This window comes from Gymnodraco acuticeps, unplaced genomic scaffold, assembly GCF_902827175.1.
Source record: "Gymnodraco acuticeps unplaced genomic scaffold, fGymAcu1.1, whole genome shotgun sequence".
In the NCBI taxonomy this organism is placed as follows: Eukaryota; Metazoa; Chordata; class Actinopteri; order Perciformes; family Bathydraconidae; genus Gymnodraco; species Gymnodraco acuticeps.
The window spans coordinates 1-23,250 of record NW_022992350.1 but is presented as its reverse complement, the minus strand read 5'-3'; the positions used below and the strand labels follow the sequence as shown (position 1 = coordinate 23,250).

At 43.5% G+C, this 23,250-nt stretch overlaps 74 non-coding genes across 74 annotated transcripts; all 74 read left to right on the top strand.

The window, feature by feature from the left end:
- The first annotated feature begins 397 nt into the window (after window positions 1–397).
- On the top strand, window positions 398–469 carry trnac-gca. Its single transcript has one exon. It is a non-coding gene; the product is annotated as a tRNA-Cys (tRNA).
- A 57-nt stretch (window positions 470–526) lies between these two features.
- Window positions 527–598, top strand: trnah-gug. The gene has a single exon. It is a non-coding gene; the product is annotated as a tRNA-His (tRNA).
- Window positions 599–697: 99 nt separating this feature from the next.
- Window positions 698–770, top strand: trnar-acg. The gene has a single exon. It is a non-coding gene; the product is annotated as a tRNA-Arg (tRNA).
- Window positions 771–1,092: 322 nt separating this feature from the next.
- On the top strand, window positions 1,093–1,164 carry trnac-gca. Its single transcript has one exon. It is a non-coding gene; the product is annotated as a tRNA-Cys (tRNA).
- Window positions 1,165–1,221: 57 nt separating this feature from the next.
- trnah-gug lies at window positions 1,222–1,293 on the top strand. The gene has a single exon. It is a non-coding gene; the product is annotated as a tRNA-His (tRNA).
- A 98-nt stretch (window positions 1,294–1,391) lies between these two features.
- Window positions 1,392–1,464, top strand: trnar-acg. Its single transcript has one exon. It is a non-coding gene; the product is annotated as a tRNA-Arg (tRNA).
- A 322-nt stretch (window positions 1,465–1,786) lies between these two features.
- On the top strand, window positions 1,787–1,858 carry trnac-gca. The gene has a single exon. It is a non-coding gene; the product is annotated as a tRNA-Cys (tRNA).
- A 57-nt stretch (window positions 1,859–1,915) lies between these two features.
- Window positions 1,916–1,987, top strand: trnah-gug. The gene has a single exon. It is a non-coding gene; the product is annotated as a tRNA-His (tRNA).
- A 99-nt stretch (window positions 1,988–2,086) lies between these two features.
- trnar-acg lies at window positions 2,087–2,159 on the top strand. The gene has a single exon. It is a non-coding gene; the product is annotated as a tRNA-Arg (tRNA).
- A 451-nt stretch (window positions 2,160–2,610) lies between these two features.
- Window positions 2,611–2,682, top strand: trnah-gug. Its single transcript has one exon. It is a non-coding gene; the product is annotated as a tRNA-His (tRNA).
- A 493-nt stretch (window positions 2,683–3,175) lies between these two features.
- On the top strand, window positions 3,176–3,247 carry trnac-gca. The gene has a single exon. It is a non-coding gene; the product is annotated as a tRNA-Cys (tRNA).
- A 57-nt stretch (window positions 3,248–3,304) lies between these two features.
- On the top strand, window positions 3,305–3,375 carry trnah-gug. The gene has a single exon. It is a non-coding gene; the product is annotated as a tRNA-His (tRNA).
- A 99-nt stretch (window positions 3,376–3,474) lies between these two features.
- trnar-acg lies at window positions 3,475–3,547 on the top strand. Its single transcript has one exon. It is a non-coding gene; the product is annotated as a tRNA-Arg (tRNA).
- A 452-nt stretch (window positions 3,548–3,999) lies between these two features.
- Window positions 4,000–4,071, top strand: trnah-gug. The gene has a single exon. It is a non-coding gene; the product is annotated as a tRNA-His (tRNA).
- Window positions 4,072–4,566: 495 nt separating this feature from the next.
- trnac-gca lies at window positions 4,567–4,638 on the top strand. The gene has a single exon. It is a non-coding gene; the product is annotated as a tRNA-Cys (tRNA).
- Window positions 4,639–4,695: 57 nt separating this feature from the next.
- trnah-gug lies at window positions 4,696–4,767 on the top strand. Its single transcript has one exon. It is a non-coding gene; the product is annotated as a tRNA-His (tRNA).
- A 493-nt stretch (window positions 4,768–5,260) lies between these two features.
- trnac-gca lies at window positions 5,261–5,332 on the top strand. Its single transcript has one exon. It is a non-coding gene; the product is annotated as a tRNA-Cys (tRNA).
- Window positions 5,333–5,389: 57 nt separating this feature from the next.
- On the top strand, window positions 5,390–5,461 carry trnah-gug. The gene has a single exon. It is a non-coding gene; the product is annotated as a tRNA-His (tRNA).
- A 99-nt stretch (window positions 5,462–5,560) lies between these two features.
- Window positions 5,561–5,633, top strand: trnar-acg. The gene has a single exon. It is a non-coding gene; the product is annotated as a tRNA-Arg (tRNA).
- A 322-nt stretch (window positions 5,634–5,955) lies between these two features.
- trnac-gca lies at window positions 5,956–6,027 on the top strand. Its single transcript has one exon. It is a non-coding gene; the product is annotated as a tRNA-Cys (tRNA).
- Window positions 6,028–6,084: 57 nt separating this feature from the next.
- On the top strand, window positions 6,085–6,156 carry trnah-gug. Its single transcript has one exon. It is a non-coding gene; the product is annotated as a tRNA-His (tRNA).
- Window positions 6,157–6,254: 98 nt separating this feature from the next.
- Window positions 6,255–6,327, top strand: trnar-acg. Its single transcript has one exon. It is a non-coding gene; the product is annotated as a tRNA-Arg (tRNA).
- A 323-nt stretch (window positions 6,328–6,650) lies between these two features.
- trnac-gca lies at window positions 6,651–6,722 on the top strand. The gene has a single exon. It is a non-coding gene; the product is annotated as a tRNA-Cys (tRNA).
- A 57-nt stretch (window positions 6,723–6,779) lies between these two features.
- Window positions 6,780–6,851, top strand: trnah-gug. Its single transcript has one exon. It is a non-coding gene; the product is annotated as a tRNA-His (tRNA).
- Window positions 6,852–6,950: 99 nt separating this feature from the next.
- Window positions 6,951–7,023, top strand: trnar-acg. Its single transcript has one exon. It is a non-coding gene; the product is annotated as a tRNA-Arg (tRNA).
- A 322-nt stretch (window positions 7,024–7,345) lies between these two features.
- Window positions 7,346–7,417, top strand: trnac-gca. Its single transcript has one exon. It is a non-coding gene; the product is annotated as a tRNA-Cys (tRNA).
- A 57-nt stretch (window positions 7,418–7,474) lies between these two features.
- Window positions 7,475–7,546, top strand: trnah-gug. The gene has a single exon. It is a non-coding gene; the product is annotated as a tRNA-His (tRNA).
- A 100-nt stretch (window positions 7,547–7,646) lies between these two features.
- On the top strand, window positions 7,647–7,719 carry trnar-acg. Its single transcript has one exon. It is a non-coding gene; the product is annotated as a tRNA-Arg (tRNA).
- Window positions 7,720–8,042: 323 nt separating this feature from the next.
- Window positions 8,043–8,114, top strand: trnac-gca. The gene has a single exon. It is a non-coding gene; the product is annotated as a tRNA-Cys (tRNA).
- A 740-nt stretch (window positions 8,115–8,854) lies between these two features.
- On the top strand, window positions 8,855–8,926 carry trnah-gug. The gene has a single exon. It is a non-coding gene; the product is annotated as a tRNA-His (tRNA).
- Window positions 8,927–9,025: 99 nt separating this feature from the next.
- trnar-acg lies at window positions 9,026–9,098 on the top strand. Its single transcript has one exon. It is a non-coding gene; the product is annotated as a tRNA-Arg (tRNA).
- Window positions 9,099–9,420: 322 nt separating this feature from the next.
- trnac-gca lies at window positions 9,421–9,492 on the top strand. The gene has a single exon. It is a non-coding gene; the product is annotated as a tRNA-Cys (tRNA).
- A 57-nt stretch (window positions 9,493–9,549) lies between these two features.
- On the top strand, window positions 9,550–9,621 carry trnah-gug. Its single transcript has one exon. It is a non-coding gene; the product is annotated as a tRNA-His (tRNA).
- Window positions 9,622–9,720: 99 nt separating this feature from the next.
- trnar-acg lies at window positions 9,721–9,793 on the top strand. Its single transcript has one exon. It is a non-coding gene; the product is annotated as a tRNA-Arg (tRNA).
- A 323-nt stretch (window positions 9,794–10,116) lies between these two features.
- Window positions 10,117–10,188, top strand: trnac-gca. Its single transcript has one exon. It is a non-coding gene; the product is annotated as a tRNA-Cys (tRNA).
- Window positions 10,189–10,245: 57 nt separating this feature from the next.
- trnah-gug lies at window positions 10,246–10,317 on the top strand. The gene has a single exon. It is a non-coding gene; the product is annotated as a tRNA-His (tRNA).
- A 99-nt stretch (window positions 10,318–10,416) lies between these two features.
- trnar-acg lies at window positions 10,417–10,489 on the top strand. Its single transcript has one exon. It is a non-coding gene; the product is annotated as a tRNA-Arg (tRNA).
- Window positions 10,490–10,811: 322 nt separating this feature from the next.
- On the top strand, window positions 10,812–10,883 carry trnac-gca. The gene has a single exon. It is a non-coding gene; the product is annotated as a tRNA-Cys (tRNA).
- Window positions 10,884–10,940: 57 nt separating this feature from the next.
- On the top strand, window positions 10,941–11,012 carry trnah-gug. The gene has a single exon. It is a non-coding gene; the product is annotated as a tRNA-His (tRNA).
- Window positions 11,013–11,111: 99 nt separating this feature from the next.
- On the top strand, window positions 11,112–11,184 carry trnar-acg. The gene has a single exon. It is a non-coding gene; the product is annotated as a tRNA-Arg (tRNA).
- Window positions 11,185–11,507: 323 nt separating this feature from the next.
- Window positions 11,508–11,579, top strand: trnac-gca. The gene has a single exon. It is a non-coding gene; the product is annotated as a tRNA-Cys (tRNA).
- Window positions 11,580–11,636: 57 nt separating this feature from the next.
- Window positions 11,637–11,708, top strand: trnah-gug. The gene has a single exon. It is a non-coding gene; the product is annotated as a tRNA-His (tRNA).
- A 493-nt stretch (window positions 11,709–12,201) lies between these two features.
- On the top strand, window positions 12,202–12,273 carry trnac-gca. Its single transcript has one exon. It is a non-coding gene; the product is annotated as a tRNA-Cys (tRNA).
- A 57-nt stretch (window positions 12,274–12,330) lies between these two features.
- On the top strand, window positions 12,331–12,402 carry trnah-gug. Its single transcript has one exon. It is a non-coding gene; the product is annotated as a tRNA-His (tRNA).
- Window positions 12,403–12,501: 99 nt separating this feature from the next.
- Window positions 12,502–12,574, top strand: trnar-acg. The gene has a single exon. It is a non-coding gene; the product is annotated as a tRNA-Arg (tRNA).
- A 451-nt stretch (window positions 12,575–13,025) lies between these two features.
- On the top strand, window positions 13,026–13,097 carry trnah-gug. Its single transcript has one exon. It is a non-coding gene; the product is annotated as a tRNA-His (tRNA).
- A 622-nt stretch (window positions 13,098–13,719) lies between these two features.
- On the top strand, window positions 13,720–13,791 carry trnah-gug. Its single transcript has one exon. It is a non-coding gene; the product is annotated as a tRNA-His (tRNA).
- A 99-nt stretch (window positions 13,792–13,890) lies between these two features.
- trnar-acg lies at window positions 13,891–13,963 on the top strand. Its single transcript has one exon. It is a non-coding gene; the product is annotated as a tRNA-Arg (tRNA).
- A 452-nt stretch (window positions 13,964–14,415) lies between these two features.
- Window positions 14,416–14,487, top strand: trnah-gug. Its single transcript has one exon. It is a non-coding gene; the product is annotated as a tRNA-His (tRNA).
- A 99-nt stretch (window positions 14,488–14,586) lies between these two features.
- Window positions 14,587–14,659, top strand: trnar-acg. The gene has a single exon. It is a non-coding gene; the product is annotated as a tRNA-Arg (tRNA).
- Window positions 14,660–15,110: 451 nt separating this feature from the next.
- On the top strand, window positions 15,111–15,182 carry trnah-gug. The gene has a single exon. It is a non-coding gene; the product is annotated as a tRNA-His (tRNA).
- Window positions 15,183–15,281: 99 nt separating this feature from the next.
- trnar-acg lies at window positions 15,282–15,354 on the top strand. Its single transcript has one exon. It is a non-coding gene; the product is annotated as a tRNA-Arg (tRNA).
- Window positions 15,355–15,805: 451 nt separating this feature from the next.
- Window positions 15,806–15,877, top strand: trnah-gug. Its single transcript has one exon. It is a non-coding gene; the product is annotated as a tRNA-His (tRNA).
- Window positions 15,878–15,976: 99 nt separating this feature from the next.
- trnar-acg lies at window positions 15,977–16,049 on the top strand. The gene has a single exon. It is a non-coding gene; the product is annotated as a tRNA-Arg (tRNA).
- A 322-nt stretch (window positions 16,050–16,371) lies between these two features.
- trnac-gca lies at window positions 16,372–16,443 on the top strand. Its single transcript has one exon. It is a non-coding gene; the product is annotated as a tRNA-Cys (tRNA).
- A 57-nt stretch (window positions 16,444–16,500) lies between these two features.
- trnah-gug lies at window positions 16,501–16,572 on the top strand. The gene has a single exon. It is a non-coding gene; the product is annotated as a tRNA-His (tRNA).
- Window positions 16,573–16,671: 99 nt separating this feature from the next.
- On the top strand, window positions 16,672–16,744 carry trnar-acg. The gene has a single exon. It is a non-coding gene; the product is annotated as a tRNA-Arg (tRNA).
- Window positions 16,745–17,066: 322 nt separating this feature from the next.
- trnac-gca lies at window positions 17,067–17,138 on the top strand. The gene has a single exon. It is a non-coding gene; the product is annotated as a tRNA-Cys (tRNA).
- A 57-nt stretch (window positions 17,139–17,195) lies between these two features.
- Window positions 17,196–17,267, top strand: trnah-gug. Its single transcript has one exon. It is a non-coding gene; the product is annotated as a tRNA-His (tRNA).
- Window positions 17,268–17,366: 99 nt separating this feature from the next.
- On the top strand, window positions 17,367–17,439 carry trnar-acg. Its single transcript has one exon. It is a non-coding gene; the product is annotated as a tRNA-Arg (tRNA).
- Window positions 17,440–17,762: 323 nt separating this feature from the next.
- Window positions 17,763–17,834, top strand: trnac-gca. The gene has a single exon. It is a non-coding gene; the product is annotated as a tRNA-Cys (tRNA).
- A 57-nt stretch (window positions 17,835–17,891) lies between these two features.
- On the top strand, window positions 17,892–17,963 carry trnah-gug. The gene has a single exon. It is a non-coding gene; the product is annotated as a tRNA-His (tRNA).
- Window positions 17,964–18,587: 624 nt separating this feature from the next.
- On the top strand, window positions 18,588–18,658 carry trnah-gug. Its single transcript has one exon. It is a non-coding gene; the product is annotated as a tRNA-His (tRNA).
- A 493-nt stretch (window positions 18,659–19,151) lies between these two features.
- trnac-gca lies at window positions 19,152–19,223 on the top strand. Its single transcript has one exon. It is a non-coding gene; the product is annotated as a tRNA-Cys (tRNA).
- A 57-nt stretch (window positions 19,224–19,280) lies between these two features.
- Window positions 19,281–19,352, top strand: trnah-gug. The gene has a single exon. It is a non-coding gene; the product is annotated as a tRNA-His (tRNA).
- Window positions 19,353–19,846: 494 nt separating this feature from the next.
- Window positions 19,847–19,918, top strand: trnac-gca. Its single transcript has one exon. It is a non-coding gene; the product is annotated as a tRNA-Cys (tRNA).
- A 57-nt stretch (window positions 19,919–19,975) lies between these two features.
- On the top strand, window positions 19,976–20,047 carry trnah-gug. The gene has a single exon. It is a non-coding gene; the product is annotated as a tRNA-His (tRNA).
- Window positions 20,048–20,831: 784 nt separating this feature from the next.
- trnar-acg lies at window positions 20,832–20,904 on the top strand. The gene has a single exon. It is a non-coding gene; the product is annotated as a tRNA-Arg (tRNA).
- A 451-nt stretch (window positions 20,905–21,355) lies between these two features.
- On the top strand, window positions 21,356–21,427 carry trnah-gug. The gene has a single exon. It is a non-coding gene; the product is annotated as a tRNA-His (tRNA).
- Window positions 21,428–21,526: 99 nt separating this feature from the next.
- trnar-acg lies at window positions 21,527–21,599 on the top strand. Its single transcript has one exon. It is a non-coding gene; the product is annotated as a tRNA-Arg (tRNA).
- Window positions 21,600–21,921: 322 nt separating this feature from the next.
- Window positions 21,922–21,993, top strand: trnac-gca. The gene has a single exon. It is a non-coding gene; the product is annotated as a tRNA-Cys (tRNA).
- Window positions 21,994–22,050: 57 nt separating this feature from the next.
- On the top strand, window positions 22,051–22,122 carry trnah-gug. Its single transcript has one exon. It is a non-coding gene; the product is annotated as a tRNA-His (tRNA).
- A 99-nt stretch (window positions 22,123–22,221) lies between these two features.
- Window positions 22,222–22,294, top strand: trnar-acg. Its single transcript has one exon. It is a non-coding gene; the product is annotated as a tRNA-Arg (tRNA).
- Window positions 22,295–22,616: 322 nt separating this feature from the next.
- trnac-gca lies at window positions 22,617–22,688 on the top strand. Its single transcript has one exon. It is a non-coding gene; the product is annotated as a tRNA-Cys (tRNA).
- The last annotated feature ends 562 nt before the right edge of the window (window positions 22,689–23,250 follow it).

The window sequence follows — 23,250 nt, the reverse complement described above, 5'->3', positions numbered from 1 at the left end:
AAGGGTTAGTGGGGCAATGGATAACGCGTCTGACTACGGATCAGAAGATTCCAGGATCGACTCCTGGCTAGCTCGTCTCGCTTTAGTAAATCAATTGTTCCTCATTTCCTAATGTACTTCTCAAAAATCTGTCCGTCAAAGTACACCTGGAATGAGGGATTGACATAATGATGGGTCAATGGGCTTTCAACATTTCCAACAGTACCTCTCAACAAACAGTCCATCAAAGTCAATGAACATTTGAAACGAGGAACAACACTATTATGGCCCTTCAACATAAAACCAAGCGAATGTGAAATATTTCGTTTTTAGCCTACGTGGGCTTTTGACTTCTGGTCATTTGAGCTTTACAGTAATTCCCAGCCTATGAGTATGTGTCTGAACTCTGTCAGTCATTGGGGGTATAGCTCAGTGGTAGAGCATTTGACTGCAGATCAAGAGGTCCCCAGTTCAAATCTGGGTGCCCCCTTTGTAAGTGTACTTTCCTTCAGAATGGTATGTTTGCAATACTGTGAGAACTACAGTGGCCGTGATCGTATAGTGGTTAGTACTCTGCGTTGTGGCCGCAGCAACCCCGGTTCGAATCCGGGTCACGGCAGCAGTTGCAGTCTGCTTTTATGTTTTTGCTTCAACCTACCTACTGCATTTTTAGTTCATTTTCAACAGTTTAAAAGCTGCTACGAAAGGAGAAAACAAAGGGTTAGTGGCGCAATGGATAACGCGTCTGACTACGGATCAGAAGATTCCAGGTTCGACTCCTGGCTAGCTCGTCTCGCTTTAGTAAATCAATTGTTCCTCATTTCCTAATGTACTTCTCAAAAATCTGTCCGTCAAAGTACACCTGGAATGAGGGATTGACATAATGATGGGTCAATGGGCTTTCAACATTTCCAACAGTACCTCTCAACAAACAGTCCATCAAAGTCAATGAACATTTGAAACGAGGAACAACACTATTATGGCCCTTCAACATGAAACCAAGCTAATGTGAAATATTTCGTTTTTAGCCTACGTGGGCTTTTGACTTCTGGTCATTTGAGCTTTACAGTAATTCCCAGCCTATGAGTATGTGTCTGAACTCTGTCAGTCATAGGGGGTATAGCTCAGTGGTAGAGCATTTGACTGCAGATCAAGAGGTCCCCAGTTCAAATCTGGGTGCCCCCTTTGTAAGTGTACTTTCCTTCAGAATGGTATGTTTGCAATACTGTGAGAACTACAGTGGCCGTGATCGTATAGTGGTTAGTACTCTGCGTTGTGGCCGCAGCAACCCCGGTTCGAATCCGGGTCACGGCAGCAGTTGCAGTCTGCTTTTATGTTTTTGCTTCAACCTACCTACTGCATTTTTAGTTCATTTTCAACAGTTTAAAAGCTGCTACGAAAGGAAAAACAAAGGGTTAGTGGCGCAATGGATAACGCGTCTGACTACGGATCAGAAGATTCCAGGTTCGACTCCTGGCTAGCTCGTCTCGCTTTAGTAAATCAATTGTTCCTCATTTCCTAATGTACTTCTCAAAAATCTGTCCGTCAAAGTACACCTGGAATGAGGGATTGACATAATGATGGGTCAATGGGCTTTCAACATTTCCAACAGTACCTCTCAACAAACAGTCCATCAAAGTCAATGAACATTTGAAACGAGGAACAACACTATTATGGCCCTTCAACATGAAACCAAGCTAATGTGAAATATTTCGTTTTTAGCCTACGTGGGCTTTTGACTTCTGGTCATTTGAGCTTTACAGTAATTCCCAGCCTATGAGTATGTGTCTGAACTCTGTCAGTCATAGGGGGTATAGCTCAGTGGTAGAGCATTTGACTGCAGATCAAGAGGTCCCCAGTTCAAATCTGGGTGCCCCCTTTGTAAGTGTACTTTCCTTCAGAATGGTATGTTTGCAATACTGTGAGAACTACAGTGGCCGTGATCGTATAGTGGTTAGTACTCTGCGTTGTGGCCGCAGCAACCCCGGTTCGAATCCGGGTCACGGCAGCAGTTGCAGTCTGCTTTTATGTTTTTGCTTCAACCTACCTACTGCATTTTTAGTTCATTTTCTACAGTTTAAAAGCTGCTACGAAAGGAGAAAACAAAGGGTTAGTGGCGCAATGGATAACGCGTCTGACTACGGATCAGAAGATTCCAGGTTCGACTCCTGGCTAGCTCGTCTCGCTTTAGTAAATCAATTGTTCCTCATTTCCTAATGTACTTCTCAAAAATCTGTCCGTCAAAGTACACCTGGAATGAGGGATCGACATAATGATGGGTCAATGGGCTTTCAACATTTCCAACAGTACCTCTCAACAAACAGTCCATCAAAGTCAATGAACATTTGAAACGAGGAACAACACTATTATGGCCCTTCAACATGAAACCAAGCTAATGTGAAATATTTCGTTTTTAGCCTACGTGGGCTTTTGACTTCTGGTCATTTGAGCTTTACAGTAATTCCCAGCCTATGAGTATGTGTCTGAACTCTGTCAGTCATAGGGGGTATAGCTCAGTGGTAGAGCATTTGACTGCAGATCAAGAGGTCCACAGTTCAAATCTGGGTGCCCCCTTTGTAAGTGTACTTGCCTTCAGAATGGTATGTTTGCAATACTGTGAGAACTACAGTGGCCGTGATCGTATAGTGGTTAGTACTCTGCGTTGTGGCCGCAGCAACCCCGGTTCGAATCCGGGTCACGGCAGCAGTTGCAGTCTGCTTTTATGTTTTTGCTTCAACCTACCTACTGCATTTTTAGTTCATTTTCAACAGTTTAAAAGCTGCTACGAAAGCAAAAACAAAGGGTTAGTGGGGCAATGGATAACGCGTCTGACTACGGATCAGAAGATTCCAGGATCGACTCCTGGCTAGCTCGTCTCGCTTTAGTAAATCAATTGTTCCTCATTTCCTAATGTACTTCTCAAAAATCTGTCCGTCAAAGTACACCTGGAATGAGGGATCGACATAATGATGGGTCAATGGGCTTTCAACATTTCCAACAGTACCTCTCAACAAACAGTCCATCAAAGTCAATGAACATTTGAAACGAGGAACAACACTATTATGGCCCTTCAACATGAAACCAAGCGAATGTGAAATATTTCGTTTTTAGCCTACGTGGGCTTTTGACTTCTGGTCATTTGAGCTTTACAGTAATTCCCAGCCTATGAGTATGTGTCTGAACTCTGTCAGTCATTGGGGGTATAGCTCAGTGGTAGAGCATTTGACTGCAGATCAAGAGGTCCCCAGTTCAAATCTGGGTGCCCCCTTTGTAAGTGTACTTTCCTTCAGAATGGTATGTTTGCAATACTGTGAGAACTACAGTGGCCGTGATCGTATAGTGGTTAGTACTCTGCGTTGTGGCCGCAGCACCCCGGTTCGAATCCGGGTCACGGCAGCAGTTGCAGTCTGCTTTTATGTTTTTGCTTCAACCTACCTACTGCATTTTTAGTTCATTTTCTACAGTTTAAAAGCTGCTACGAAAGGAGAAAACAAAGGGTTAGTGGCGCAATGGATAACGCGTCTGACTACGGATCAGAAGATTCCAGGTTCGACTCCTGGCTAGCTCGTCTCGCTTTAGTAAATCAATTGTTCCTCATTTCCTAATGTACTTCTCAAAAATCTGTCCGTCAAAGTACACCTGGAATGAGGGATCGACATAATGATGGGTCAATGGGCTTTCAACATTTCCAACAGTACCTCTCAACAAACAGTCCATCAAAGTCAATGAACATTTGAAACGAGGAACAACACTATTATGGCCCTTCAACATGAAACCAAGCTAATGTGAAATATTTCGTTTTTAGCCTACGTGGGCTTTTGACTTCTGGTCATTTGAGCTTTACAGTAATTCCCAGCCTATGAGTATGTGTCTGAACTCTGTCAGTCATTAGGGGGTATAGCTCAGTGGTAGAGCATTTGACTGCAGATCAAGAGGTCCACAGTTCAAATCTGGGTGCCCCCTTTGTAAGTGTACTTTCCTTCAGAATGGTATGTTTGCAATACTGTGAGAACTACAGTGGCCGTGATCGTATAGTGGTTAGTACTCTGCGTTGTGGCCGCAGCAACCCCGGTTCGAATCCGGGTCACGGCAGCAGTTGCAGTCTGCTTTTATGTTTTTGCTTCAACCTACCTACTGCATTTTTAGTTCATTTTCTACAGTTTAAAAGCTGCTACGAAAGGAGAAAACAAAGGGTTAGTGGCGCAATGGATAACGCGTCTGACTACGTATCAGAAGATTCCAGGTTCGACTCCTGGCTAGCTCGTCTCGCTTTAGTAAATCAATTGTTCCTCATTTCCTAATGTACTTCTCAAAAATCTGTCCGTCAAAGTACACCTGGAATGAGGGATTGACATAATGATGGGTCAATGGGCTTTCAACATTTCCAACAGTACCTCTCAACAAACAGTCCATCAAAGTCAATGAACATTTGAAACGAGGAACAACACTATTATGGCCCTTCAACATGAAACCAAGCTAATGTGAAATATTTCGTTTTTAGCCTACGTGGGCTTTTGACTTCTGGTCATTTGAGCTTTACAGTAATTCCCAGCCTATGAGTATGTGTCTGAACTCTGTCAGTCATTGGGGGGTATAGCTCAGTGGTAGAGCATTTGACTGCAGATCAAGAGGTCCCCAGTTCAAATCTGGGTGCCCCCTTTGTAAGTGTACTTGCCTTCAGAATGGTATGTTTGCAATACTGTGAGAACTACAGTGGCCGTGATCGTATAGTGGTTAGTACTCTGCGTTGTGGCCGCAGCAACCCCGGTTCGAATCCGGGTCACGGCAGCAGTTGCAGTCTGCTTTTATGTTTTTGCTTCAACCTACCTACTGCATTATTAGTTCATTTTCTACAGTTTAAAAGCTGCTACGAAAGCAAAAACAAAGGGTTAGTGGGGCAATGGATAACGCGTCTGACTACGGATCAGAAGATTCCAGGTTCGACTCCTGGCTAGCTCGTCTCGCTTTAGTAAATCAATTGTTCCTCATTTCCTAATGTACTTCTCAAAAATCTGTCCGTCAAAGTACACCTGGAATGAGGGATTGACATAATGATGGGTCAATGGGCTTTCAACATTTCCAACAGTACCTCTCAACAAACAGTCCATCAAAGTCAATGAACATTTGAAACGAGGAACAACACTATTATGGCCCTTCAACATGAAACCAAGCTAATGTGAAATATTTCGTTTTTAGCCTACGTGGGCTTTTGACTTCTGGTCATTTGAGCTTTACAGTAATTCCCAGCCTATGAGTATGTGTCTGAACTCTGTCAGTCATAGGGGGTATAGCTCAGTGGTAGAGCATTTGACTGCAGATCAAGAGGTCCCCAGTTCAAATCTGGGTGCCCCCTTTGTAAGTGTACTTTCCTTCAGAATGGTATGTTTGCAATACTGTGAGAACTACAGTGGCCGTGATCGTATAGTGGTTAGTACTCTGCGTTGTGGCCGCAGCAACCCCGGTTCGAATCCGGGTCACGGCAGCAGTTGCAGTCTGCTTTTATGTTTTTGCTTCAACCTACCTACTGCATTTTTAGTTCATTTTCTACAGTTTAAAAGCTGCTACGAAAGGAGAAAACAAAGGGTTAGTGGCGCAATGGATAACGCGTCTGACTACGGATCAGAAGATTCCAGGTTCGACTCCTGGCTAGCTCGTCTCGCTTTAGTAAATCAATTGTTCCTCATTTCCTAATGTACTTCTCAAAAATCTGTCCGTCAAAGTACACCTGGAATGAGGGATTGACATAATGATGGGTCAATGGGCTTTCAACATTTCCAACAGTACTTCTCAACAAACAGTCCATCAAAGTCAATGAACATTTGAAACGAGGAACAACACTATTATGGCCCTTCAACATGAAACCAAGCGAATGTGAAATATTTCGTTTTTAGCCTACGTGGGCTTTTGACTTCTGGTCATTTGAGCTTTACAGTAATTCCCAGCCTATGAGTATGTGTCTGAACTCTGTCAGTCATTGGGGGTATAGCTCAGTGGTAGAGCATTTGACTGCAGATCAAGAGGTCCCCAGTTCAAATCTGGGTGCCCCCTTTGTAAGTGTACTTTCCTTCAGAATGGTATGTTTGCAATACTGTGAGAACTACAGTGGCCGTGATCGTATAGTGGTTAGTACTCTGCGTTGTGGCCGCAGCAACCCCGGTTCGAATCCGGGTCACGGCAGCAGTTGCAGTCTGCTTTTATGTTTTTGCTTCAACCTACCTACTGCATTTTTAGTTCATTTTCTACAGTTTAAAAGCTGCTACGAAAGCAAAAACAAAGGGTTAGTGGCGCAATGGATAACGCGTCTGACTACGGATCAGAAGATTCCAGGTTCGACTCCTGGCTAGCTCGTCTCGCTTTAGTAAATCAATTGTTCCTCATTTCCTAATGTACTTCTCAAAAATCTGTCCGTCAAAGTACACCTGGAATGAGGGATTGACATAATGATGGGTCAATGGGCTTTCAACATTTCCAACAGTACCTTCTCAACAAACAGTCCATCAAAGTCAATGAACATTTGAAACGAGGAACAACACTATTATGGCCCTTCAACATGAAACCAAGCTAATGTGAAATATTTCGTTTTTAGCCTACGTGGGCTTTTGACTTCTGGTCATTTGAGCTTTACAGTAATTCCCAGCCTATGAGTATGTGTCTGAACTCTGTCAGTCATTGGGGGTATAGCTCAGTGGTAGAGCATTTGACTGCAGATCAAGAGGTCCCCAGTTCAAATCTGGGTGCCCCCTTTGTAAGTGTACTTTCCTTCAGAATGGTATGTTTGCAATACTGTGAGAACTACAGTGGCCGTGATCGTATAGTGGTTAGTACTCTGCGTTGTGGCCGCAGCAACCCCGGTTCGAATCCGGGTCACGGCAGCAGTTGCAGTCTGCTTTTATGTTTTTGCTTCAACCTACCTACTGCATTTTTAGTTCATTTTCTACAGTTTAAAAGCTGCTACGAAAGGAGAAAACAAAGGGTTAGTGGCGCAATGGATAACGCGTCTGACTACGGATCAGAAGATTCCAGGTTCGACTCCTGGCTAGCTCGTCTCGCTTTAGTAAATCAATTGTTCCTCATTTCCTAATGTACTTCTCAAAAATCTGTCCGTCAAAGTACACCTGGAATGAGGGATCGACATAATGATGGGTCAATGGGCTTTCAACATTTCCAACAGTACCTCTCAACAAACAGTCCATCAAAGTCAATGAACATTTGAAACGAGGAACAACACTATTATGGCCCTTCAACATGAAACCAAGCTAATGTGAAATATTTCGTTTTTAGCCTACGTGGGCTTTTGACTTCTGGTCATTTGAGCTTTACAGTAATTCCCAGCCTATGAGTATGTGTCTGAACTCTGTCAGTCATTGGGGGTATAGCTCAGTGGTAGAGCATTTGACTGCAGATCAAGAGGTCCCCAGTTCAAATCTGGGTGCCCCCTTTGTAAGTGTACTTTCCTTCAGAATGGTATGTTTGCAATACTGTGAGAACTACAGTGGCCGTGATCGTATAGTGGTTAGTACTCTGCGTTGTGGCCGCAGCAACCCCGGTTCGAATCCGGGTCACGGCAGCAGTTGCAGTCTGCTTTTATGTTTTTGCTTCAACCTACCTACTGCATTTTTAGTTCATTTTCTACAGTTTAAAAGCTGCTACGAAAGGAGAAAAACAAAGGGTTAGTGGCGCAATGGATAACGCGTCTGACTACGGATCAGAAGATTCCAGGTTCGACTCCTGGCTAGCTCGTCTCGCTTTAGTAAATCAATTGTTCCTCATTTCCTAATGTACTTCTCAAAAATCTGTCCGTCAAAGTACACCTGGAATGAGGGATTGACATAATGATGGGTCAATGGGCTTTCAACATTTCCAACAGTACCTCTCAACAAACAGTCCATCAAAGTCAATGAACATTTGAAACGAGGAACAACACTATTATGGCCCTTCAACATAAAACCAAGCGAATGTGAAATATTTCGTTTTTAGCCTACGTGGGCTTTTGACTTCTGGTCATTTGAGCTTTACAGTAATTCCCAGCCTATGAGTATGTGTCTGAACTCTGTCAGTCATTAGGGGGTATAGCTCAGTGGTAGAGCATTTGACTGCAGATCAAGAGGTCCCCAGTTCAAATCTGGGTGCCCCCTTTGTAAGTGTACTTTCCTTCAGAATGGTATGTTTGCAATACTGTGAGAACTACAGTGGCCGTGATCGTATAGTGGTTAGTACTCTGCGTTGTGGCCGTTTCGAATCCGGGTCACGGCAGCAGTTGCAGTCTGCTTTTATGTTTTTGGTTCAACCTACCTACTGCATTTTTAGTTCATTTTCTACAGTTTAAAAGCTGCTACGAAAGCAAAAACAAAGGGTTAGTGGGGCAATGGATAACGCGTCTGACTACGGATCAGAAGATTCCAGGATCGACTCCTGGCTAGCTCGTCTCGCTTTAGTAAATCAATTGTTCCTCATTTCCTAATGTACTTCTCAAAAATCTGTCCGTCAAAGTACACCTGGAATGAGGGATTGACATAATGATGGGTCAATGGGCTTTCAACATTTCCAACAGTACCTCTCAACAAACAGTCCATCAAAGTCAATGAACATTTGAAACGAGGAACAACACTATTATGGCCCTTCAACATGAAACCAAGCTAATGTGAAATATTTCGTTTTTAGCCTACGTGGGCTTTTGACTTCTGGTCATTTGAGCTTTACAGTAATTCCCAGCCTATGAGTATGTGTCTGAACTCTGTCAGTCATAGGGGGTATAGCTCAGTGGTAGAGCATTTGACTGCAGATCAAGAGGTCCACAGTTCAAATCTGGGTGCCCCCTTTGTAAGTGTACTTGCCTTCAGAATGGTATGTTTGCAATACTGTGAGAACTACAGTGGCCGTGATCGTATAGTGGTTAGTACTCTGCGTTGTGGCCGCAGCAACCCCGGTTCGAATCCGGGTCACGGCAGCAGTTGCAGTCTGCTTTTATGTTTTTGCTTCAACCTACCTACTGCATTTTTAGTTCATTTTCTACAGTTTAAAAGCTGCTACGAAAGGAGAAAACAAAGGGTTAGTGGCGCAATGGATAACGCGTCTGACTACGGATCAGAAGATTCCAGGTTCGACTCCTGGCTAGCTCGTCTCGCTTTAGTAAATCAATTGTTCCTCATTTCCTAATGTACTTCTCAAAAATCTGTCCGTCAAAGTACACCTGGAATGAGGGATTGACATAATGATGGGTCAATGGGCTTTCAACATTTCCAACAGTACTTCTCAACAAACAGTCCATCAAAGTCAATGAACATTTGAAACGAGGAACAACACTATTATGGCCCTTCAACATAAAACCAAGCGAATGTGAAATATTTCGTTTTTAGCCTACGTGGGCTTTTGACTTCTGGTCATTTGAGCTTTACAGTAATTCCCAGCCTATGAGTATGTGTCTGAACTCTGTCAGTCATAGGGGGTATAGCTCAGTGGTAGAGCATTTGACTGCAGATCAAGAGGTCCCCAGTTCAAATCTGGGTGCCCCCTTTGTAAGTGTACTTTCCTTCAGAATGGTATGTTTGCAATACTGTGAGAACTACAGTGGCCGTGATCGTATAGTGGTTAGTACTCTGCGTTGTGGCCGCAGCAACCCCGGTTCGAATCCGGGTCACGGCAGCAGTTGCAGTCTGCTTTTATGTTTTTGCTTCAACCTACCTACTGCATTTTTAGTTCATTTTCAACAGTTTAAAAGCTGCTACGAAAGGAAAAAACAAAGGGTTAGTGGCGCAATGGATAACGCGTCTGACTACGGATCAGAAGATTCCAGGTTCGACTCCTGGCTAGCTCGTCTCGCTTTAGTAAATCAATTGTTCCTCATTTCCTAATGTACTTCTCAAAAATCTGTCCGTCAAAGTACACCTGGAATGAGGGATTGACATAATGATGGGTCAATGGGCTTTCAACATTTCCAACAGTACCCTCTCAACAAACAGTCCATCAAAGTCAATGAACATTTGAAACGAGGAACAACACTATTATGGCCCTTCAACATGAAACCAAGCTAATGTGAAATATTTCGTTTTTAGCCTACGTGGGCTTTTGACTTCTGGTCATTTGAGCTTTACAGTAATTCCCAGCCTATGAGTATGTGTCTGAACTCTGTCAGTCATAGGGGGTATAGCTCAGTGGTAGAGCATTTGACTGCAGATCAAGAGGTCCCCAGTTCAAATCTGGGTGCCCCCTTTGTAAGTGTACTTTCCTTCAGAATGGTATGTTTGCAATACTGTGAGAACTACAGTGGCCGTGATCGTATAGTGGTTAGTACTCTGCGTTGTGGCCGCAGCAACCCCGGTTCGAATCCGGGTCACGGCAGCAGTTGCAGTCTGCTTTTATGTTTTTGCTTCAACCTACCTACTGCATTTTTAGTTCATTTTCTACAGTTTAAAAGCTGCTACGAAAGGAAAAAACAAAGGGTTAGTGGCGCAATGGATAACGCGTCTGACTACGGATCAGAAGATTCCAGGTTCGACTCCTGGCTAGCTCGTCTCGCTTTAGTAAATCAATTGTTCCTCATTTCCTAATGTACTTCTCAAAAATCTGTCCGTCAAAGTACACCTGGAATGAGGGATTGACATAATGATGGGTCAATGGGCTTTCAACATTTCCAACAGTACCTCTCAACAAACAGTCCATCAAAGTCAATGAACATTTGAAACGAGGAACAACACTATTATGGCCCTTCAACATGAAACCAAGCTAATGTGAAATATTTCGTTTTTAGCCTACGTGGGCTTTTGACTTCTGGTCATTTGAGCTTTACAGTAATTCCCAGCCTATGAGTATGTGTCTGAACTCTGTCAGTCATAGGGGGTATAGCTCAGTGGTAGAGCATTTGACTGCAGATCAAGAGGTCCCCAGTTCAAATCTGGGTGCCCCCTTTGTAAGTGTACTTTCCTTCAGAATGGTATGTTTGCAATACTGTGAGAACTACAGTGGCCGTGATCGTATAGTGGTTAGTACTCTGCGTTGTGGCCGCAGCAACCCCGGTTCGAATCCGGGTCACGGCAGCAGTTGCAGTCTGCTTTTATGTTTTTGCTTCAACCTACCTACTGCATTTTTAGTTCATTTTCAACAGTTTAAAAGCTGCTACGAAAGGAAAAAACAAAGGGTTAGTGGCGCAATGGATAACGCGTCTGACTACGGATCAGAAGATTCCAGGTTCGACTCCTGGCTAGCTCGTCTCGCTTTAGTAAATCAATTGTTCCTCATTTCCTAATGTACTTCTCAAAAATCTGTCCGTCAAAGTACACCTGGAATGAGGGATTGACATAATGATGGGTCAATGGGCTTTCAACATTTCCAACAGTACCTCTCAACAAACAGTCCATCAAAGTCAATGAACATTTGAAACGAGGAACAACACTATTATGGCCCTTCAACATGAAACCAAGCTAATGTGAAATATTTCGTTTTTAGCCTACGTGGGCTTTTGACTTCTGGTCATTTGAGCTTTACAGTAATTCCCAGCCTATGAGTATGTGTCTGAACTCTGTCAGTCATTGGGGGGTATAGCTCAGTGGTAGAGCATTTGACTGCAGATCAAGAGGTCCCCAGTTCAAATCTGGGTGCCCCCTTTGTAAGTGTACTTGCCTTCAGAATGGTATGTTTGCAATACTGTGAGAACTACAGTGGCCGTGATCGTATAGTGGTTAGTACTCTGCGTTGTGGCCGCAGCAACCCCGGTTCGAATCCGGGTCACGGCAGCAGTTGCAGTCTGCTTTTATGTTTTTGCTTCAACCTACCTACTGCATTTTTAGTTCATTTTCAACAGTTTAAAAGCTGCTACGAAAGCAAAAACAAAGGGTTAGTGGGGCAATGGATAACGCGTCTGACTACGGATCAGAAGATTCCAGGATCGACTCCTGGCTAGCTCGTCTCGCTTTAGTAAATCAATTGTTCCTCATTTCCTAATGTACTTCTCAAAAATCTGTCCGTCAAAGTACACCTGGAATGAGGGATCGACATAATGATGGGTCAATGGGCTTTCAACATTTCCAACAGTACCTCTCAACAAACAGTCCATCAAAGTCAATGAACATTTGAAACGAGGAACAACACTATTATGGCCCTTCAACATAAAACCAAGCGAATGTGAAATATTTCGTTTTTAGCCTACGTGGGCTTTTGACTTCTGGTCATTTGAGCTTTACAGTAATTCCCAGCCTATGAGTATGTGTCTGAACTCTGTCAGTCATAGGGGGTATAGCTCAGTGGTAGAGCATTTGACTGCAGATCAAGAGGTCCCCAGTTCAAATCTGGGTGCCCCCTTTGTAAGTGTACTTTCCTTCAGAATGGTATGTTTGCAATACTGTGAGAACTACAGTGGCCGTGATCGTATAGTGGTTAGTACTCTGCGTTGTGGCCGCAGCAACCCCGGTTCGAATCCGGGTCACGGCAGCAGTTGCAGTCTGCTTTTATGTTTTTGCTTCAACCTACCTACTGCATTTTTAGTTCATTTTCAACAGTTTAAAAGCTGCTACGAAAGGAGAAAACAAAGGGTTAGTGGCGCAATGGATAACGCGTCTGACTACGGATCAGAAGATTCCAGGTTCGACTCCTGGCTAGCTCGTCTCGCTTTAGTAAATCAATTGTTCCTCATTTCCTAATGTACTTCTCAAAAATCTGTCCGTCAAAGTACACCTGGAATGAGGGATCGACATAATGATGGGTCAATGGGCTTTCAACATTTCCAACAGTACCTCTCAACAAACAGTCCATCAAAGTCAATGAACATTTGAAACGAGGAACAACACTATTATGGCCCTTCAACATGAAACCAAGCTAATGTGAAATATTTCGTTTTTAGCCTACGTGGGCTTTTGACTTCTGGTCATTTGAGCTTTACAGTAATTCCCAGCCTATGAGTATGTGTCTGAACTCTGTCAGTCATTGGGGGTATAGCTCAGTGGTAGAGCATTTGACTGCAGATCAAGAGGTCCACAGTTCAAATCTGGGTGCCCCCTTTGTAAGTGTACTTTCCTTCAGAATGGTATGTTTGCAATACTGTGAGAACTACAGTGGCCGTGATCGTATAGTGGTTAGTACTCTGCGTTGTGGCCGCAGCAACCCCGGTTCGAATCCGGGTCACGGCAGCAGTTGCAGTCTGCTTTTATGTTTTTGCTTCAACCTACCTACTGCATTTTTAGTTCATTTTCTACAGTTTAAAAGCTGCTACGAAAGCAAAAACAAAGGGTTAGTGGGGCAATGGATAACGCGTCTGACTACGGATCAGAAGATTCCAGGTTCGACTCCTGGCTAGCTCGTCTCGCTTTAGTAAATCAATTGTTCCTCATTTCCTAATGTACTTCTCAAAAATCTGTCCGTCAAAGTACACCTGGAATGAGGGATCGACATAATGATGGGTCAATGGGCTTTCAACATTTCCAACAGTACCTCTCAACAAACAGTCCATCAAAGTCAATGAACATTTGAAACGAGGAACAACACTATTATGGCCCTTCAACATAAAACCAAGCGAATGTGAAATATTTCGTTTTTAGCCTACGTGGGCTTTTGACTTCTGGTCATTTGAGCTTTACAGTAATTCCCAGCCTATGAGTATGTGTCTGAACTCTGTCAGTCATTGGGGGTATAGCTCAGTGGTAGAGCATTTGACTGCAGATCAAGAGGTCCACAGTTCAAATCTGGGTGCCCCCTTTGTAAGTGTACTTGCCTTCAGAATGGTATGTTTGCAATACTGTGAGAACTACAGTGGCCGTGATCGTATAGTGGTTAGTACTCTGCGTTGTGGCCGCAGCAACCCCGGTTCGAATCCGGGTCACGGCAGCAGTTGCAGTCTGCTTTTATGTTTTTGCTTCAACCTACCTACTGCATTTTTAGTTCATTTTCAACAGTTTAAAAGCTGCTACGAAAGGAGAAAACAAAGGGTTAGTGGCGCAATGGATAACGCGTCTGACTACGGATCAGAAGATTCCAGGTTCGACTCCTGGCTAGCTCGTCTCGCTTTAGTAAATCAATTGTTCCTCATTTCCTAATGTACTTCTCAAAAATCTGTCCGTCAAAGTACACCTGGAATGAGGGATTGACATAATGATGGGTCAATGGGCTTTCAACATTTCCAACAGTACCTTCTCAACAAACAGTCCATCAAAGTCAATGAACATTTGAAACGAGGAACAACACTATTATGGCCCTTCAACATGAAACCAAGCTAATGTGAAATATTTCGTTTTTAGCCTACGTGGGCTTTTGACTTCTGGTCATTTGAGCTTTACAGTAATTCCCAGCCTATGAGTATGTGTCTGAACTCTGTCAGTCATAGGGGGTATAGCTCAGTGGTAGAGCATTTGACTGCAAATCAAGAGGTCCACAGTTCAAATCTGGGTGCCCCCTTTGTAAGTGTACTTGCCTTCAGAATGGTATGTTTGCAATACTGTGAGAACTACAGTGGCCGTGATCGTATAGTGGTTAGTACTCTGCGTTGTGGCCGCAGCAACCCCGGTTCGAATCCGGGTCACGGCAGCAGTTGCAGTCTGCTTTTATGTTTTTGCTTCAACCTACCTACTGCATTTTTAGTTCATTTTCAACAGTTTAAAAGCTGCTACGAAAGGAGAAAACAAAGGGTTAGTGGCGCAATGGATAACGCGTCTGACTACGGATCAGAAGATTCCAGGTTCGACTCCTGGCTAGCTCGTCTCGCTTTAGTAAATCAATTGTTCCTCATTTCCTAATGTACTTCTCAAAAATCTGTCCGTCAAAGTACACCTGGAATGAGGGATTGACATAATGATGGGTCAATGGGCTTTCAACATTTCCAACAGTACCTCTCAACAAACAGTCCATCAAAGTCAATGAACATTTGAAACGAGGAACAACACTATTATGGCCCTTCAACATGAAACCAAGCGAATGTGAAATATTTCGTTTTTAGCCTACGTGGGCTTTTGACTTCTGGTCATTTGAGCTTTACAGTAATTCCCAGCCTATGAGTATGTGTCTGAACTCTGTCAGTCATAGGGGGTATAGCTCAGTGGTAGAGCATTTGACTGCAAATCAAGAGGTCCACAGTTCAAATCTGGGTGCCCCCTTTGTAAGTGTACTTGCCTTCAGAATGGTATGTTTGCAATACTGTGAGAACTACAGTGGCCGTGATCGTATAGTGGTTAGTACTCTGCGTTGTGGCCGCAGCAACCCCGGTTCGAATCCGGGTCACGGCAGCAGTTGCAGTCTGCTTTTATGTTTTTGCTTCAACCTACCTACTGCATTTTTAGTTCATTTTCTACAGTTTAAAAGCTGCTACGAAAGGAGAAAACAAAGGGTTAGTGGCGCAATGGATAACGCGTCTGACTACGGATCAGAAGATTCCAGGTTCGACTCCTGGCTAGCTCGTCTCGCTTTAGTAAATCAATTGTTCCTCATTTCCTAATGTACTTCTCAAAAATCTGTCCGTCAAAGTACACCTGGAATGAGGGATCGACATAATGATGGGTCAATGGGCTTTCAACATTTCCAACAGTACCTCTCAACAAACAGTCCATCAAAGTCAATGAACATTTGAAACGAGGAACAACACTATTATGGCCCTTCAACATGAAACCAAGCTAATGTGAAATATTTCGTTTTTAGCCTACGTGGGCTTTTGACTTCTGGTCATTTGAGCTTTACAGTAATTCCCAGCCTATGAGTATGTGTCTGAACTCTGTCAGTCATAGGGGGTATAGCTCAGTGGTAGAGCATTTGACTGCAAATCAAGAGGTCCACAGTTCAAATCTGGGTGCCCCCTTTGTAAGTGTACTTTCCTTCAGAATGGTATGTTTGCAATACTGTGAGAACTACAGTGGCCGTGATCGTATAGTGGTTAGTACTCTGCGTTGTGGCCGCAGCAACCCCGGTTCGAATCCGGGTCACGGCAGCAGTTGCAGTCTGCTTTTATGTTTTTGCTTCAACCTACCTACTGCATTTTTAGTTCATTTTCTACAGTTTAAAAGCTGCTACGAAAGGAGAAAACAAAGGGTTAGTGGCGCAATGGATAACGCGTCTGACTACGGATCAGAAGATTCCAGGTTCGACTCCTGGCTAGCTCGTCTCGCTTTAGTAAATCAATTGTTCCTCATTTCCTAATGTACTTCTCAAAAATCTGTCCGTCAAAGTACACCTGGAATGAGGGATTGACATAATGATGGGTCAATGGGCTTTCAACATTTCCAACAGTACCTCTCAACAAACAGTCCATCAAAGTCAATGAACATTTGAAACGAGGAACAACACTATTATGGCCCTTCAACATAAAACCAAGCGAATGTGAAATATTTCGTTTTTAGCCTACGTGGGCTTTTGACTTCTGGTCATTTGAGCTTTACAGTAATTCCCAGCCTATGAGTATGTGTCTGAACTCTGTCAGTCATAGGGGGTATAGCTCAGTGGTAGAGCATTTGACTGCAGATCAAGAGGTCCCCAGTTCAAATCTGGGTGCCCCCTTTGTAAGTGTACTTTCCTTCAGAATGGTATGTTTGCAATACTGTGAGAACTACAGTGGCCGTGATCGTATAGTGGTTAGTACTCTGCGTTGTGGCCGCAGCAACCCCGGTTCGAATCCGGGTCACGGCAGCAGTTGCAGTCTGCTTTTATGTTTTTGCTTCAACCTACCTACTGCATTTTTAGTTCATTTTCAACAGTTTAAAAGCTGCTACGAAAGGAGAAAACAAAGGGTTAGTGGCGCAATGGATAACGCGTCTGACTACGGATCAGAAGATTCCAGGATCGACTCCTGGCTAGCTCGTCTCGCTTTAGTAAATCAATTGTTCCTCATTTCCTAATGTACTTCTCAAAAATCTGTCCGTCAAAGTACACCTGGAATGAGGGATTGACATAATGATGGGTCAATGGGCTTTCAACATTTCCAACAGTACCTCTCAACAAACAGTCCATCAAAGTCAATGAACATTTGAAACGAGGAACAACACTATTATGGCCCTTCAACATGAAACCAAGCTAATGTGAAATATTTCGTTTTTAGCCTACGTGGGCTTTTGACTTCTGGTCATTTGAGCTTTACAGTAATTCCCAGCCTATGAGTATGTGTCTGAACTCTGTCAGTCATTGGGGGTATAGCTCAGTGGTAGAGCATTTGACTGCAGATCAAGAGGTCCCCAGTTCAAATCTGGGTGCCCCCTTTGTAAGTGTACTTTCCTTCAGAATGGTATGTTTGCAATACTGTGAGAACTACAGTGGCCGTGATCGTATAGTGGTTAGTACTCTGCGTTGTGGCCGCAGCAACCCCGGTTCGAATCCGGGTCACGGCAGCAGTTGCAGTCTGCTTTTATGTTTTTGCTTCAACCTACCTACTGCATTTTTAGTTCATTTTCTACAGTTTAAAAGCTGCTACGAAAGGCAAAAACAAAGGGTTAGTGGCGCAATGGATAACGCGTCTGACTACGGATCAGAAGATTCCAGGTTCGACTCCTGGCTAGCTCGTCTCGCTTTAGTAAATCAATTGTTCCTCATTTCCTAATGTACTTCTCAAAAATCTGTCCGTCAAAGTACACCTGGAATGAGGGATTGACATAATGATGGGTCAATGGGCTTTCAACATTTCCAACAGTACCTCTCAACAAACAGTCCATCAAAGTCAATGAACATTTGAAACGAGGAACAACACTATTATGGCCCTTCAACATGAAACCAAGCTAATGTGAAATATTTCGTTTTTAGCCTACGTGGGCTTTTGACTTCTGGTCATTTGAGCTTTACAGTAATTCCCAGCCTATGAGTATGTGTCTGAACTCTGTCAGTCATTAGGGGGTATAGCTCAGTGGTAGAGCATTTGACTGCAGATCAAGAGGTCCCCAGTTCAAATCTGGGTGCCCCCTTTGTAAGTGTACTTTCCTTCAGAATGGTATGTTTGCAATACTGTGAGAACTACAGTGGCCGTGATCGTATAGTGGTTAGTACTCTGCGTTGTGGCCGCAGCAACCCCGGTTCGAATCCGGGTCACGGCAGCAGTTGCAGTCTGCTTTTATGTTTTTGCTTCAACCTACCTACTGCATTTTTAGTTCATTTTCTACAGTTTAAAAGCTGCTACGAAAGGAGAAAACAAAGGGTTAGTGGCGCAATGGATAACGCGTCTGACTACGTATCAGAAGATTCCAGGTTCGACTCCTGGCTAGCTCGTCTCGCTTTAGTAAATCAATTGTTCCTCATTTCCTAATGTACTTCTCAAAAATCTGTCCGTCAAAGTACACCTGGAATGAGGGATCGACATAATGATGGGTCAATGGGCTTTCAACATTTCCAACAGTACCTTCTCAACAAACAGTCCATCAAAGTCAATGAACATTTGAAACGAGGAACAACACTATTATGGCCCTTCAACATGAAACCAAGCTAATGTGAAATATTTCGTTTTTAGCCTACGTGGGCTTTTGACTTCTGGTCATTTGAGCTTTACAGTAATTCCCAGCCTATGAGTATGTGTCTGAACTCTGTCAGTCATAGGGGGTATAGCTCAGTGGTAGAGCATTTGACTGCAGATCAAGAGGTCCACAGTTCAAATCTGGGTGCCCCCTTTGTAAGTGTACTTGCCTTCAGAATGGTATGTTTGCAATACTGTGAGAACTACAGTGGCCGTGATCGTATAGTGGTTAGTACTCTGCGTTGTGGCCGCAGCAACCCGGTTCGAATCCGGGTCACGGCAGCAGTTGCAGTCTGCTTTTATGTTTTTGCTTCAACCTACCTACTGCATTTTTAGTTCATTTTCAACAGTTTAAAAGCTGCTACGAAAGCAAAAACAAAGGGTTAGTGGGGCAATGGATAACGCGTCTGACTACGGATCAGAAGATTCCAGGTTCGACTCCTGGCTAGCTCGTCTCGCTTTAGTAAATCAATTGTTCCTCATTTCCTAATGTACTTCTCAAAAATCTGTCCGTCAAAGTACACCTGGAATGAGGGATTGACATAATGATGGGTCAATGGGCTTTCAACATTTCCAACAGTACCTCTCAACAAACAGTCCATCAAAGTCAATGAACATTTGAAACGAGGAACAACACTATTATGGCCCTTCAACATAAAACCAAGCGAATGTGAAATATTTCGTTTTTAGCCTACGTGGGCTTTTGACTTCTGGTCATTTGAGCTTTACAGTAATTCCCAGCCTATGAGTATGTGTCTGAACTCTGTCAGTCATAGGGGGTATAGCTCAGTGGTAGAGCATTTGACTGCAGATCAAGAGGTCCCCAGTTCAAATCTGGGTGCCCCCTTTGTAAGTGTACTTTCCTTCAGAATGGTATGTTTGCAATACTGTGAGAACTACAGTGGCCGTGATCGTATAGTGGTTAGTACTCTGCGTTGTGGCCGCAGCAACCCCGGTTCGAATCCGGGTCACGGCAGCAGTTGCAGTCTGCTTTTATGTTTTTGCTTCAACCTACCTACTGCATTTTTAGTTCATTTTCTACAGTTTAAAAGCTGCTACGAAAGCAAAAACAAAGGGTTAGTGGGGCAATGGATAACGCGTCTGACTACGGATCAGAAGATTCCAGGTTCGACTCCTGGCTAGCTCGTCTCGCTTTAGTAAATCAATTGTTCCTCATTTCCTAATGTACTTCTCAAAAATCTGTCCGTCAAAGTACACCTGGAATGAGGGATCGACATAATGATGGGTCAATGGGCTTTCAACATTTCCAACAGTACCTCTCAACAAACAGTCCATCAAAGTCAATGAACATTTGAAACGAGGAACAACACTATTATGGCCCTTCAACATGAAACCAAGCTAATGTGAAATATTTCGTTTTTAGCCTACGTGGGCTTTTGACTTCTGGTCATTTGAGCTTTACAGTAATTCCCAGCCTATGAGTATGTGTCTGAACTCTGTCAGTCATTGGGGGGTATAGCTCAGTGGTAGAGCATTTGACTGCAGATCAAGAGGTCCCCAGTTCAAATCTGGGTGCCCCCTTTGTAAGTGTACTTTCCTTCAGAATGGTATGTTTGCAATACTGTGAGAACTACAGTGGCCGTGATCGTATAGTGGTTAGTACTCTGCGTTGTGGCCGCAGCAACCCCGGTTCGAATCCGGGTCACGGCAGCAGTTGCAGTCTGCTTTTATGTTTTTGCTTCAACCTACCTACTGCATTTTTAGTTCATTTTCAACAGTTTAAAAGCTGCTACGAAAGCAAAAACAAAGGGTTAGTGGGGCAATGGATAACGCGTCTGACTACGGATCAGAAGATTCCAGGTTCGACTCCTGGCTAGCTCGTCTCGCTTTAGTAAATCAATTGTTCCTCATTTCCTAATGTACTTCTCAAAAATCTGTCCGTCAAAGTACACCTGGAATGAGGGATTGACATAATGATGGGTCAATGGGCTTTCAACATTTCCAACAGTACCTCTCAACAAACAGTCCATCAAAGTCAATGAACATTTGAAACGAGGAACAACACTATTATGGCCCTTCAACATAAAACCAAGCGAATGTGAAATATTTCGTTTTTAGCCTACGTGGGCTTTTGACTTCTGGTCATTTGAGCTTTACAGTAATTCCCAGCCTATGAGTATGTGTCTGAACTCTGTCAGTCATTAGGGGGTATAGCTCAGTGGTAGAGCATTTGACTGCAAATCAAGAGGTCCACAGTTCAAATCTGGGTGCCCCCTTTGTAAGTGTACTTGCCTTCAGAATGGTATGTTTGCAATACTGTGAGAACTACAGTGGCCGTGATCGTATAGTGGTTAGTACTCTGCGTTGTGGCCGGTTTGAATCCGGGTCACGGCAGCAGTTGCAGTCTGCTTTTATGTTTTTGCTTCAACCTACCTACTGCATTTTTAGTTCATTTTCTACAGTTTAAAAGCTGCTACGAAAGGAGAAAAACAAAGGGTTAGTGGCGCAATGGATAACGCGTCTGACTACGGATCAGAAGATTCCAGGTTCGACTCCTGGCTAGCTCGTCTCGCTTTAGTAAATCAATTGTTCCTCATTTCCTAATGTACTTCTCAAAAATCTGTCCGTCAAAGTACACCTGGAATGAGGGATTGACATAATGATGGGTCAATGGGCTTTCAACATTTCCAACAGTACCTCTCAACAAACAGTCCATCAAAGTCAATGAACATTTGAAACGAGGAACAACACTATTATGGCCCTTCAACATAAAACCAAGCTAATGTGAAATATTTCGTTTTTAGCCTACGTGGGCTTTTGACTTCTGGTCATTTGAGCTTTACAGTAATTCCCAGCCTATGAGTATGTGTCTGAACTCTGTCAGTCATAGGGGGTATAGCTCAGTGGTAGAGCATTTGACTGCAAATCAAGAGGTCCACAGTTCAAATCTGGGTGCCCCCTTTGTAAGTGTACTTTCCTTCAGAATGGTATGTTTGCAATACTGTGAGAACTACAGTGGCCGTGATCGTATAGTGGTTAGTACTCTGCGTTGTGGCCGCAGCAACCCCGGTTCGAATCCGGGTCACGGCAGCAGTTGCAGTCTGCTTTTATGTTTTTGCTTCAACCTACCTACTGCATTTTTAGTTCATTTTCAACAGTTTAAAAGCTGCTACGAAAGGAGAAAACAAAGGGTTAGTGGCGCAATGGATAACGCGTCTGACTACGGATCAGAAGATTCCAGGTTCGACTCCTGGCTAGCTCGTCTCGCTTTAGTAAATCAATTGTTCCTCATTTCCTAATGTACTTCTCAAAAATCTGTCCGTCAAAGTACACCTGGAATGAGGGATTGACATAATGATGGGTCAATGGGCTTTCAACATTTCCAACAGTACTTCTCAACAAACAGTCCATCAAAGTCAATGAACATTTGAAACGAGGAACAACACTATTATGGCCCTTCAACATGAAACCAAGCTAATGTGAAATATTTCGTTTTTAGCCTACGTGGGCTTTTGACTTCTGGTCATTTGAGCTTTACAGTAATTCCCAGCCTATGAGTATGTGTCTGAACTCTGTCAGTCATTGGGGGTATAGCTCAGTGGTAGAGCATTTGACTGCAGATCAAGAGGTCCCCAGTTCAAATCTGGGTGCCCCCTTTGTAAGTGTACTTGCCTTCAGAATGGTATGTTTGCAATACTGTGAGAACTACAGTGGCCGTGATCGTATAGTGGTTAGTACTCTGCGTTGTGGCCGCAGCAACCCCGGTTCGAATCCGGGTCACGGCAGCAGTTGCAGTCTGCTTTTATGTTTTTGCTTCAACCTACCTACTGCATTTTTAGTTCATTTTCTACAGTTTAAAAGCTGCTACGAAAGGAGAAAACAAAGGGTTAGTGGCGCAATGGATAACGCGTCTGACTACGGATCAGAAGATTCCAGGTTCGACTCCTGGCTAGCTCGTCTCGCTTTAGTAAATCAATTGTTCCTCATTTCCTAATGTACTTCTCAAAAATCTGTCCGTCAAAGTACACCTGGAATGAGGGATTGACATAATGATGGGTCAATGGGCTTTCAACATTTCCAACAGTACCTCTCAACAAACAGTCCATCAAAGTCAATGAACATTTGAAACGAGGAACAACACTATTATGGCCCTTCAACATGAAACCAAGCTAATGTGAAATATTTCGTTTTTAGCCTACGTGGGCTTTTGACTTCTGGTCATTTGAGCTTTACAGTAATTCCCAGCCTATGAGTATGTGTCTGAACTCTGTCAGTCATTGGGGGTATAGCTCAGTGGTAGAGCATTTGACTGCAGATCAAGAGGTCCCCAGTTCAAATCTGGGTGCCCCCTTTGTAAGTGTACTTTCCTTCAGAATGGTATGTTTGCAATACTGTGAGAACTACAGTGGCCGTGATCGTATAGTGGTTAGTACTCTGCGTTGTGGCCGGTTTGAATCCGGGTCACGGCAGCAGTTGCAGTCTGCTTTTATGTTTTTGCTTCAACCTACCTACTGCATTTTTAGTTCATTTTCAACAGTTTAAAAGCTGCTACGAAAGCAAAAACAAAGGGTTAGTGGGGCAATGGATAACGCGTCTGACTACGGATCAGAAGATTCCAGGATCGACTCCTGGCTAGCTCGTCTCGCTTTAGTAAATCAATTGTTCCTCATTTCCTAATGTACTTCTCAAAAATCTGTCCGTCAAAGTACACCTGGAATGAGGGATTGACATAATGATGGGTCAATGGGCTTTCAACATTTCCAACAGTACTTCTCAACAAACAGTCCATCAAAGTCAATGAACATTTGAAACGAGGAACAACACTATTATGGCCCTTCAACATGAAACCAAGCTAATGTGAAATATTTCGTTTTTAGCCTACGTGGGCTTTTGACTTCTGGTCATTTGAGCTT